General features: G+C 43.5%; 1 protein-coding gene across 1 annotated transcript in view; it reads left to right on the top strand.

The window, feature by feature from the left end:
- MRAP2 (melanocortin 2 receptor accessory protein 2) overlaps positions 1 to 13,711 on the top strand; it is an 899,706-nt gene that overhangs the window by 616,823 nt on the left and 269,172 nt on the right. The gene's annotated exons all lie outside the window — the stretch shown is intronic.

Genomic DNA, 13,711 nt, shown 5'->3' on the forward strand with positions numbered 1-13,711 from the left:
CTTCTCCCCCCGCGCGCCAAGTTGTGCTCTCCGCCGCTGTATCGCCTCACTCCTTCCCCGGTGCCCGAGTCGCCCCCCCCCCACCCCCGGAGGTGGCATTGTCCTCGCACGTGACCCGCAGGAGAGTGCGTAGGTGACGGAGCGCGGTGTGAAGATGGCGGACGAGGGGACGAGGAGGCCGAGCAGGAGAGTGGCGGCGGCCGTCCCAGGGAGCCGCCGGGGCTTGGTGAGCGGCTGAGAGCGCTAGAAGAGGCGTTGCGGCGGAGCGAGGAGCCTGCAGAGAAAGCGGCCAGCGAGTACTGCCAGCGCTTCTGTCAGGTGAAGCACATAGTGTCTTGGTCTTTTGTGTCTGTGACCCGGGAGGTGGGAAGGGACGGGCAGTGGTCTCAGAGCTCTTTCAGTAGCGTCGAGCATTATCCAGTTCAGGCTAGCCCACTCTTACTGCCCGCCGCCTTCCTTAAATGATGGGATAATGTAAACCTATCGTATTTCCTTTGTTTCCCATAATACAGCAATGGCGCCTGGCTTGTTTACAGACCTAGTAGGAAGCAGTAATCCCTCTTAACTGTGACGTTTTAAATGTACTGACGTCATGCGTCCGGATGGAGTGTGCTCCTTGATCACTGCAATAGGTGGAATCTCGGAAGGAAAACAATGACTGTCCATTGCACATCCCACTCAAGGACACTACTGCAGTGTTAATGGGTGCTCTACTGCCATTCTAAGTGCCACAGACCGAGTGCTGCTCGTGCGGAGGATGATGGCGGGAAGGAACCACGCGCTGCACCTCCAGTGACGGGACTTCGTGGAACCATTTTTGAAAGCAGCCGTTCCTGCGTCTGCATCGCATACTTGTCTGTGCAGGGAAAAGGGTGGCGCCCCTGTCTTCAGGACACCCTGCACTTTTTCTTAGCCGAAACTCGTCCCTGCATTTCCGGCTCTTGGCATCGCACACGGGAGGGGTGGTGCCAGGTGTGGCTGCTTTAATGCAGTGTCAATTGCATTCAAATTATGTACTTTTCCCAATTACGAACATCTAGGCAGCTGCCGCTGTGCCCTTATTAGGAAGAATGACATTTAAAAGCAAACACCACTGCATTAACGCACTCTCTGCTGCCGAAAATATTATGACATTCCCGTACATATGCGCTATTTCAACTCCATATTTCCTGGATCAGTTCTAGATTGAAATAACACGTGTATTTAGTGAAGCTTTAGGGGGAACACACAGCACAACTCTGTTGCATATAAAAATGTAACACTGCTGTCCTGTGAGCGCTTTACTGCTGATAGAGTAATTGTTGAGCTGTTAATGTCAAAAACACACACGGGACCGCTGCACTGCTTTTTACACACTATACGGCACCACAAATCTACGCAGGTCTAGACCGTGTGTTTGTATAGCTGGAAAGTGGTAGTTTGTGTTTGTATACTCAACCTGCTTGTTGGCTTGACCTATATATGTTTTATATTCTATTTACCGTGTATTATATCTCGAGCTGGATGTAAAGCGTCCAATAATGCCCGGAGTTTTCCCGAAATTGCTCCTATTCTAGAAAGTGTTCTCAACAAGTCTCCTGAATCAATCTCCGTACAAGGTGACAAAATAAGGTTGTTTGGGGAACATGTCGTGAGGCTGTATTATTGTCCACGTGTTTTTCTGAAGGAGGTGGTTCAAACTTTCATAGAAAAGTAGTAATTGCATTGGTAAAATTAGAGCTATTGGCATTGCTCATGACATTATTTTTGTTTATGTTTTTGTTTTTAAAACATTTAAAGAAACGGCATTGTCATGAGCAATGCCAATAGCTCTAACTTTAACAATGCCGAGACCGTTGCATTGTAAATGCTTGTTTCTACAATCCTGCTCTTGCTATGCAGTTCCCCTCGTAAATCTCTCGACTGCCACATTGATACCTCGTGTGAAAGCACTCTAACCCCTTTTAAATATGGGAGATTAGAGTCCAAGTTCAGGGTTTATTGCACCCTCTTTTTCTGTACAGCGCTAGTATCAGCGCTAGATTGTTCAAACGTGACTGCTGATGCCTATTCTTTTCACTTGGTGCACAACTTGTCTGAATAGTGCACATTCTTGTACTGTGAATTGTTTTAACAAATCCGGTGCGGGTGGAAGAACGTTTGACCCTGTGGCTGTAGAGTACAATCGTGGCTTCTTTCTATCACACCGCACCCTCTTTCAGAGTGCAGCCCCTAATGAGAGCACGGCTGGTTTATGCCAAAAGTGAGGTTTGTGATGTGCTGATAGTGGATTGTGGTTCCGATAGCCGTGAATGGTCAGTGTTTCCCAATACTGGACATAGAAAAAAGTTTTAAATTACAACACACTCCACTTTAACTTAATTAGCTATAACTTCCCCGGAAGCGCTTTTGAGAACTTAGGGGCATATCATCAACAATCGGCGATAATTATCGCTAAGCGCACTTAGCGCTAGGATAATTATCGCCAGCTATCGCTTGTTTTTATCGCGGAGATAGCGCGCTATCAGCGACACTTATCTCCAGAGCGATGAAAATAACCGAGTTAGCTGCCAAATGTGCAATTATCGCTGGGATTCAAGCGATAATCGCACAACGTTTGGCGCTACGTTGTTGATAGGGCAGACTTTCCACCTTCCATTGGATATCATGGCTAAGTCAAACTAAAAGCAGGCGTAAGGAAAGTAGCAATAACCGCGGTTAGCGCTACTTTTCTTATCGCTATGCTTGTTGGCGAGCCCATTGATAATTTGAGAAATGTCAGTTAGCGACATTTCTCCAATTATTTTGGGAAGGAACACCCACTTTGCATCTCATTAGAGATGCAAAGGGAGGCGTAGGGAAAAAGGGTGCTAACATGCGATTATGCATGTTAGCACCTCTTGTTAATAGGGCGAAAACATTATCTCCGCTTTTCTGACTTTTAAAGCCAAAAAAGCAGAGATAAGGCCCTTGATGATATGCCCCCTGCTCTTTAATTAAGTTGCGAAGAGGCAGGGACTGCCTGGAGGAGTTACAGGGTTACCCTGAGCCTTGCTTGAGTTTCTCATTCAACAATTTCCCCCGACTCGATGCATTTGTAGCGCACCCAGCCTATTTAACCTGGGGCTGAACACCTGCGGGGACCTGCAGGTCGCAGGTTGGAATCGATCCTTTCCGCATTTTATCCTTCGAAGGTCTTTGAAGCCAAGCCCTATCAAACCTTTAACTGAGCCAGTGCAGGCTATTAGGACTTGGACTTGGCATCCCGCCCTGCTCAGATGGATCACAGGACAGGTGCATTTAAAGTTTGTCTTGCCTCGGCTGTACTCATTGGTCCTGCGTCCTCCTGGACCTCTGGTCCCTATTTCCGAGGATCACTGTGCCCTTTTTAAAGTTTTCTTGTGTTGAGAACACCTCCTTTCCCAAATAACTTTTTTTCTGTTCCTCAGTTAAGCTTTCCGCATTACAGTCGACGTGGACTGCCATGATTGCATACATTTTGTACTGGTGGAAAAATAAAGCACTGCTTGTTTTAATATTTTTTTTCTGATCAGGGAATAGTTTGCTCCATTTCTTACATACATTTTTGCACCAGAGCAAAACACGGAACATACTGAATTTGCTCATTTTTGCATGTACGTAATAAGAAATATCTTGGTGTCAGCTTTCACTTGCTGAAAGTGCAGGACAAATTGGGAACTAAGGGGCATATTATCAAGACAGGCGATAAAATTATCGCCGCTTTAGCGGCAGAAAACTGCAGCTAAAACGGCGATAATGGGCTTGATAATATGCTCTATGGAATTCCAATTGAAGCCCATTTAGATGTGAAGGACATCTAACCTGAGCTTCAATTGGAATTCCATAGAGCATATTATCAAGCCCATTATCGCCGTTTTAGCGGCAGTTTTCTGCCGCTAAAACGGCGATAATTTTATCGCCTGTCTTGATAATATGCCCCTTAGAAACTTTAAACCTAGATCTCAGGGAGCAAGAAAGTGAAAGCACAGTCTGGGGTCCCGCTTTCCTCACGCCCCCTGAGTGTCCGTTTCCACAATAAAGAAGGCTGTTCAGTGGACACCCACACCCCTACCTAATTATTGCACTACATTTTCTGTAAATTAGAGAAGGAGTGCTCCGGTGAGGAATTTTGATGGAAGCACGGGGAGGACTGGGAGGAGCGGAGACTTTTGTGCACGCGCACAGTTGTTGTAATAAACACCTCGCAAATGTTTTACTAAAGTTAAAAGGATAATGTTCAGGTTTTTTTTTTTACAACAGTATAGCGGCATTGATGTGAGAAAAACACCTTTACTGCCTCACAGAATCCATTTAACTATTACTGGCTTACACAGAGAACCCCATCTCTTAATAGGCACTAAAGTATTACACTGGTTAGTCAGGGCGACCTGATGTCACATTGAACCATTGACGCCCAGCCACCGGATTAACAAGCATTGGCATAGCCAATAGGTCTCGCTTTTGGGACCTTAAAAGTATTTAGTTATGCAGCACAATATCCTTGGTGCAACAACACCAACTGTTGCATGGCTAAACACTTATAAGGTCCCAAAGGCGAGACCTATTTGCTATGCCAATGCTTGTGACATTTCTGTCCAGGGCTGTTTTGAACTGTAGATGAGGTAATTTTAAGTATCAGTGCTCCCTTGATCGAGTTTGCACCAGTGCTTCGTCTAGAGCTTGCGACCAGGTGTTGGTATGATTTGTGCTGTCAAGACACGCAACTTCCTGCCAGAGGAGATGTTCCAACAGTTCTTGCTCAGCAGATCTTGTGGAATGCAGGTATTTTATTATGCAGGCCATTTGTACAGGCACTTGATCCTGGAGTGTAAATTCCATCCTAATTTGAGCTGGTGAGGTGTTGCCTGGCAGTTGAAATAAAGACCTAAACACTACGCTCTGTGCCCTATTTAAGAAAGTCCCCAGTTTTCCCAGGTAGGCCTCTGATCCGTATGACAGTGTTGGCACTAATTTAGCAGAGACTATTTTCATCAGTGCCTCAAAAGAGAATTTGTTTGTGCCCTTGAATATTGTTCGGAAAGCAGCTTGCAGCGAGGCTAATTTTGGTTGTAGTGAGTTCCAGTGTAGTAAGTGACCTCCTTTGTTGTCCAACAAGCAGCCCAGATACCTAAATTGATTCGCGATAGTCAGGCGATGATTGTCAAGATGCCATTGATGTTGTTTTCTCTTTTTCCACCCTGGGATAACTATGTTTGTTTTTTCATGGTTAATCGTCATATCATTTGCTTTTGATGATGCAGGAATAGAAGAGAGAGAAATCGATAATGTCGACCATTTCATAAGAAGAAGGTTCAGTCTTAGAAGGTCTAAGTTGAATTTGTCACATTCTTTAACTCTTGGTTGAGAGTAAAATGCAAGACTAATAAAAATGTGCAATTCTGTAAATCAGAATGAGCAAAAATCATTTTTCTATGTGTTTATAACACTGCTCTGATATATCCTCCAGTGCTAATTGTTATTTCTATTGTTTGGTGTGCGCAAAAATAGGAAACCACCCTAGCCAAGAATGGGTCATAGTTAAGGGTTTTAGGGCATGTATGTTTTTGTGCAATATTTGCAACGTGCAAAATATGATTTTGCACTTGAATATACATGTATACACTGATATAATTATATTGCCTTTTAACGGAATTTCCAAGGATTTATAGAAGTGTGTTTCCAGACTAATGTTAAATAGGCATCAATTAGAGCTTGGGAGCCATCTTACCCATGATGGATGTCATTCTTGTTCCTTCCCCTGCACATTACCCTACTAAATATTTCTGCATTACACACTCAAACAGATCTGTTCTTGTTTATTTCCATTGTTATTGTTCATGCTGGTCTCTGTGAATCTTCCACAGCTCAGTCACAAAACTGTAACTGTCTCAAGGACTGTCCGCTAGCTCACTGTACCTTATTCATTCATAATAATTAGCGGTTGTTCATGTAACTAGTTTCTTCTACCATCTCCGGATGACATTAGCATAGCGCAGATAGAATCATTATTCATGTAAAGGGAGAGTACTTAGGTGCTAAGGCAATCTGACATTGGACTAAGTTGTACTTCGATTTGCAAAATAAATTATACTTTTACTCACACCACAGTGATTCTGCAGTTCAGTTAATGTAATATGCGATAATAGTTTATAAAAATCCTTGATTTTGGGGGTGTGCCACATGACTTTCCTAAAGACTTTGATGCAGCTAGGGAGTCTGTACATTTATCGCTTGATGTTGCTCCCCACTTGGGACACATTTTTGGATTTGGGGCCACTCAGTGTTGTCCTATTCAGTGAGAGCCTTTATGGCATTGACTAATTTGAATTTTGTAATAAAACTCTTTAACTGTTCCACTCCTTTAAAACTCAGTTATTGAGTAGGCCTTTTTAATTAACTGAATGTATTATCTGATTTTGAATGTGTGGGGTGATGCCTTAACTCCGACACACATTGCTTCATGAAATTGAGGTTTAACGCCGTCTCAGAATCATTGAATTGTGGATGTTCTGATTGAGGTAAATTTTGAGGTGTCAAGATTGCACCGTCCACTGCCCCCACATCATGTCACATTTCATTTCTAGGATGGCACATCTGAGCATACTCCAGAAATCATCAGCATCTTTCCTTCAATTAATGCTATTCTATAAGCACGAGGGGTCAAACACTATGACCTCATTACAGGACACAAATCACAAACGGGGAAAGACACTGCAACCATTCCACATCCCTCCAAGAACAAGCAATCAATCAATCAGGGGTTTTTAAAGCACCCTACTCACATGTAAGGGTCTCAAGGTGCTGGGGGAGGTATGCAGCTCCGGATCAGCCGAAGAGCCAGGTCTTGAGGCTCTTCCTGAAGGTGTGCAGAGTGGGGGAGCGTCTGATGTTGACCAGGAGCTCATTCCAGGCCTTTGCTGTGATGTAGGAGAAGGCTCTTCAACCTGCTCTGGTTCTGCGGATGCGTGGGGTCTCAGTCAGTGAGAGGTTGGCAGAGCGGAGGTTCCTTTTGGGTACATGGAAGGAGACTCTTTCGTTGAGGTATTTGGGTCCGATGTTGTGGAGGCATTTGTAGGCGTGTGTGAGTAGCTTGAAGGTTACTCTCTTCTCGATGGGGAGCCAGTGGAGGTTTTGTAGGTGCTGGGTCATGTGCTCATCTTGTGGGGTTCTGAGGACGGGGTTCCGTAGTCCAGTCTGTTGGTTATGAGTGCGTGGCTGACAGTCTTTCTGCATTTTAGGGGATCCACTTGAAGGTCTTGCGGAGGATGCAGAGGGAGTTGTAACAGGTGGAGGTGACGGCATTGATCTGGCAGGTCATGGTGAGGGAGGAGTCTAGAATGATGCTGACTCTAGTCATACTCTAGCCCACTCCTCATCCAGAGAAAGTAGAACTAAAGGTGCACTGAACATTATATAAGCCTGGCAACACAATATTTGAGCAGCTCTAGAGACCCCAAATTCAAAGTCAAACAGATAAAGTAAATTGATGTTCTCAATAGAGTTTAAGTTGAGAACGCATAGACAGAGAATAAGGTATAATGTATTATACTCCTTATTACAAGTGAACTCTTACTCTGTATGCAAGCTACAATATGCCTGTGAGGTGACACAGGGCGGAAGGAGAGAAGCAATCTTTCCCAGACCTCCAGGGAAATCTGCCGATGCACTCCCTGGAAACCTGGAACTAGAGGAAGGACAATATCGGAGAGGAAGAATACCATTTTCTTTTCTCAATTCTTTTAGGGCAGCAGCTTACGCTTTTTCCTTTGTGTTCATTGTTGTTTTCTTTCACCTAACAGTTTTCCCCATGAAGAGGAGGTAAAAACAGTACTACCATTACCCTGAACCATTAATTTAAGTAGAACTGCAGTCTAATCTACCCGATATAAGAAAACATTTACCATACTATCAGGACAACCTTTCTTTTTCCTCTCTCAGATGGGGGTCCAACTGCTGGCCGCCCAGCTGAAAGAAAGGAAAGAAGAGAAGATAGATCATCAAGCTGGATAAATGTTGTGTCCATCTTGCACATCCAGCTCTGCAAAACCTTAAAAATTGAATATTAAATGACTGTGGGAAAATAATTTCTGTGTCTAAAATAACTATATAATAAACCACCATTGCTGTACCACGACCCTCCCTAGAACAAGGTCCTAAACCCATCTCAGCATCTTTAGCAGTTTCTGATCCTGTTGGTCTCAGCAGAGTTGTATTTCCTATATCTGAATATCAGTTGTTGGCCATTCTGTCATCTTTTTGCAGGCTACAATGAGCTTGAGTTCTTCAAGTGAGGCAGATGTGGAGTCTAGGATCTTTGGGAGGAAACAAGGACATGAACATATATATTGTGGTAGTAGAAAAAATACTTTGAGTATTTGAAGAATTCTCTGCCCTCTCATTGGACATCTCAAGGCCCTGTGAAGCTTATTTGTGTATGTGTGAGCAATGCAGCCTTTATGCCAGGTGCCTCCTTTGTGCAGAACCACAGTCCCGAGATAGTGGCAAGTGCCCATTCACTGATCATCCCATGTTGGAGTAGTTGTGCTGTTAGTCTTTACAGTGGTTGCCCCTGAGATTTTAAAGCTGATGGTCATCTATTGATGGGCATGTCGTAGAGTCTGAGGCAGATCTTCCGTAGGTGCCCAGTAATCACTAGGTGGTCCCACTTATGAAATGATAGAGGTACATTTGTTTGAGGATTCCAATAGTTTACTCAATGCCGCATACAGTCCAGGCACGTACCCTACCATACTTCAAGTAAAAAGGGAGCCAAGAGTGGCTGGAGTTGAGGGTTTAAGTGTTGTAATGTGAGGCTATAAAAGTCCTTCTCTCCTTATATTATATGCAGTAGGGTCCAGAGGAAGGTAGCATGACTTGTAATACGTCCATATTTTACCATAGCAATTTGTCTAGGGATGGTTGAAATACGCTGTTGGTGCCTCTTGTGAGTGAATGGATCCAGTGCAGAGATTCATCACATGCAAAGCAGCTCCATTTCCATTAGTGCGGCATTATGAATATTTTTAGGGGATGGTGTGAGGAGTAAACATATGCAGCTAATTTTTGATGGTGCCCAAGGTGAGTATGAATCTCTGTAGAGATTGCATGTTTGTATAATAGTAGAGTGCTTTACTTGTCATAAGTTTATTTTCTAGTAGTTTTGTCACCTTATCCTGATGTATCAGATGAATATTTGTGCCAATTGGAGCAGCATTTCATGGAACAATAATACTTCTCACTAGTCCTTTTTACTGGCTTGGTCTATGGCATTCCCATTTAAAAGAGTGCTTGTGTGAGAATTTACCTTGTTGCCAGCAGTGTTTTAATTGATTCAGCAGGGTTCTGCATGCATGAGTGTGTGAATTTGTGAATGAGATAGTATTGGTTAATATGTTGGAGATGTAAGCACTGAGGGGTGTAGTGCCTTCTTTAGTTTTGCACAATATGCATGCAGTAAACACCTTTCTTAACATGTTTCCCTGTCTGTTCTCCATTTGTCAGGAGGTTGCCATCATTTACTTGCCCTTTGGAACCCCTGGTACTGCCCTTTTTAGGTCGAGCCTATGCAGCGCTTGCGCTGTTAGGCGATCTGTTGTCTGTACATGTGGAGTCTGTCTCCTCCCACACTTTGGATTCGCTTGTATGTGTGTCAATTAAAAATTGTAGCCTGCAAATGGCTAATGGTCAGTGCATGTCCCAACTATTCTGAAAATTTTGCTGCCATGGAGTATTGCCGCAGGAGTGAGCAGGGGCGCGCACGCAGTCCCTACATGCAGTGCCGCTGATGAGTGTTTGTTTTCTTCTTGCTTGGCTTAGCCTTGGTGGCGAAGACTTTAGATAAGAAGAGCGCATGCTTACCTTTATGAGCTTACATTCCTGAGAGAACTTCGAACCGTGCGTACCTGTGCTTCCACCCAACGGTGACCCACCCAAGGAATATACTTATCTATCTTCACCAATCAGCGCGAGGCTATGATAGCATGTTTTTTTACCGTTGGCTAAATGTCTTGATGGGTGGGATTTCAGAGTCGGCACACTAGTGGGGTTGGTGCATTTGAGTGAAGCAGGTGAGAGAATGATACAGATATGAAGGTAACAGGAGTCATTGGGGTGACCTAGCCTACTTGTAATTCTGCTGGTGCTGTCAACTATCGCGACCACAATTTATGAAAATAGCGAGGCTTATCTATTTCTTTTAGGCCTTAATTTTTTTACTGTATTTTTAAACAGATTTCCTTTTTGCCCCTACATGGCACCCCTTTGTTTGTTCCCGTTGTCTGTATTCATTGCTAGCTAGGCAGTGGCCTCGCTAGCTCTTTGGCCACCCATGGCGGTCCCACCGATGGCCAAATTGAAGAGCGGGGTGGGTGCTGGCGAGATTCCTCCATTTCATTTGCCGCCCTGTGGCGGCCAATTGAAGAGCACCTGGGTCTGGGTCTCTGCCGATCGGTTAACTCTAATGGCTTCTTTATCTGAAATTCTTCTTGGAGCTCATACGTCTCCGGATTGACGGCAAGCAGTTACAAAATACTGCACAAGCTGAGTCCTGGACCATTAGAAGAGGGCATTTAATGCTTGCACAAGATGGGATCAATTATCCCTGGAGGCGATCCCCAATAGAATTATTACAATTATGTTCATGGTTATTGCACCTGCCGATACCAGACACATTGCTACCGTAAGGGCTGAAGCTTGAAGGCCTTCAGTCCTTCTGCATGGCATTGTACCTCTATCATACCAGTCACCCAGAATAATTGAACTAAGGGTGTGGACCAATGGTAATTAGAAGAAATTGCCACCAGTGACCTGGCACTTACGACAGGAACTTGAGTACCAGTAGACCACAGAATTCTCCATCCTGAAGAGACCCCCATATCCATAGTGGGGTCGAAACATTGTCAGAAACCAATATGGGATAGTCTTGAGAGCTCTAGAAAAGACTCAGGTCCTTGATCTGAAATATTGAATTAGAATCACAAAAGACATCCTTTTTACTCCAATAACCATTTTTTAAATACTGTCACTTGAGTTTTACCACTTGTTGGTTATGGTCACTTCACTGGGGTCGAATAAGTCACCTTTTTCCTAATTTTTCAATATTTGCAGAAGCATTATCAATATATGTTGTTCTATGTGAGCAGATGTTTTTAATAAGATTTTTGCATTTACAAATAAAGGTTACTCACTTCAGCTGAAGCGAGTATTAACTAATACATCTTTTGGGCTACTACATTAATAAACATTAAGTAAATACCACAATGTGGACATTAAATTAAACCTCAAGATTGTACTGTTCCTTCTTTAGGCTCATGAGAGAGTGATTGCAAAAAATCATATAATTGCAACAAGTGATAAACCTTTCTTTAAAATGAGTTCCTTGTGAACAATTGTTTCCAGCTGACTAGCTATTACACAGTTCACATGGATAGATGAGTTGATGTATGCTTTGTATATGTGGCTGGAAATAATAAATGTGCCTAAACGTTGATGTCAGGGCCCTAGAAACATGTGACTAAGGCCTTGGTATCTGAATAGTGCTCAAACCTGATGGATTTATATTCATTACACATTATGATGTTTCGGTATTCAGCACCACACCGTTTGCTATATTTACTGCAAAGATTATACAAGAGACGGCTGTTCTATTGTTGGTTGTTTGTTGTTGAGAGATGAATAGGCCCGTCACTAAACCAACGTTATATTGAGCAAATTTAAAGCAGTGTTCTCTGCACATTTTAATGTATTGTCTTTTTTTCTGGTTCACAAATGTTTTTGTTGCTGTTTGTACAACCTTATTTCTGCAATTGTTTTATTCATACAATTGCTCACAAAAATTAAACATTTGAGTCTTGTTATTTCATGAAAACAATAGTACCTTGCTCAAGTATAAATATTTGCACATTTCGGGTCTCATTTATGAAAAGTGTCTCATCGTTAGTTGAAAACAGCAATGCAACACTTTTCAGTGCGCACTCCTTGCGACACCAAGGATGCACCGTATTAACAGTATGGCATTCCATGTTGCAAGGATTGACTAGATACGTCCGGAATCCTGAAGTATCTTGTGGCGCAGTAATGATGCATTGCTGGAGTGTGTCGCAAAACAGATGCAAGTACAGCAATGTGATTACACATGGGCGAGTCCCATGCAAAGGGGCCTGCATCAGTCCTTATGCCTGTTGTGAAGCAGGTGTAAGGATTTAAAGCAGTGAACTCATAGAAGTGGCGCAGTGAAATCTCATAGATTTCACGGCGCCACTTCTACGGGCCTTTTTTATGGGGGAACGCCCACCCTGAATACAATATACCTGACGCAAGTATAATGCAGCACAGGGGTTTACAAAGTGACACATCTGCCTAGAGGCGTCACTTTGTAAATATGGTGCAGTGTGGGGAATTATTAATGCCACCTCAGCGTCACAAAAAAGTGACGTAACAGCGATGTAAGGCCTCATAAATAAGACACTAAGGGGCATATTAACAAGCCAGGCGATAAAATTATCGCCGCTTTAGCGGCAGAAAACTGCAGCTAAAACGGCGATAATGGGCTTGATAATATGTCTTTGAGAATTCCCATAGAAGCCCATGTTAGATGTCCTTCACATCTAACATGGGCTTCAATTGGAATTCCATAGAGCATATTATCAAGCCCATTATCGCCTGGCTTGTTAATATGCCCATATGTGCTGCACAGCAACCTCCTGGTTATCAGTCCTCACCTCCACCTTCAACTCAAAATTGCCTTAGTAGTCACAACACTCGTCCTCTCTTCTTTATTCTTCTTTATTGTGATGCCCTCTAATCAGGCATTCCAAAAAAAGACATTTCAAAACTCCCAACCTAGAATGCCACTTCCTAGCTCACTTTCAGTCTAAACAACAAGCCCACATCACACACTCCTTGAAAGTTCTTGATTGGCTGCCATTTGCAGAGATTGTGAAATTCAAGGCTTTGTGCGTTGTCCACAAGGCATACCTTTAGGAACTCCTGTGTACCTGCCCAAAGATTTCCTAATATACTTTACACCAGGTCACCTGAACTTGGCTTCCCAGAACGCACGGGCCATCTGCCGCTACTGACACAGACGATATATCTGAAGCTTGCTGGGCGGTGCCGTGTTAAAGTTACGCAACGATCTAAAGACTCACCTCTTGCACTTAATCCTCACTTTCTTTAGCCACCTGTCCTGCTCTATGGTGTCTCCACCGTAGTAGATCATTTGGATTCTCGCCCTCATTATGCTGTTGGTACCCCTAAATTCAGAAAATCCCCATCAATCCTCTAGGACTGCATTAACCCAATCATGTTTCTCACTACCAAGAAGTAGCCACCTGTTGCCATTAATAAGGCGTTTCTCACTAATATGTATGCCTCCTTGACCTCACACGGCATTCTGTTCAATACCTATGCCTAGAGTCCATGTTTCTCCATGGCCCCTAAGTGACCTGAGACAGCTCAAATCACTTTACCTTGCATCGTTTACTAAAATTTCATTTTCCTTTTAAAACAGGTCTTTTATTTACTTCCTGATTATGAGCTGAGGAATTAATTTTGTTTCCTCTAAAAACAGGAGTTGGCACATGGATCGGAACTCCGAGCTGTGCAATAATTATTGCACCTCACTTTTTCCCCTGAAAGATTTCAGCAGGTCCACCCTGCAGAAATGTATTGGAAGCAATGCACGAATGGGCAAAGCTTGTGACCTCTTCAG

The sequence above is a fragment of the Triturus cristatus genome, chromosome 6 (genome assembly GCF_964204655.1).
Source record: "Triturus cristatus chromosome 6, aTriCri1.1, whole genome shotgun sequence".
Taxonomy (NCBI): domain Eukaryota; kingdom Metazoa; phylum Chordata; class Amphibia; order Caudata; family Salamandridae; genus Triturus; species Triturus cristatus.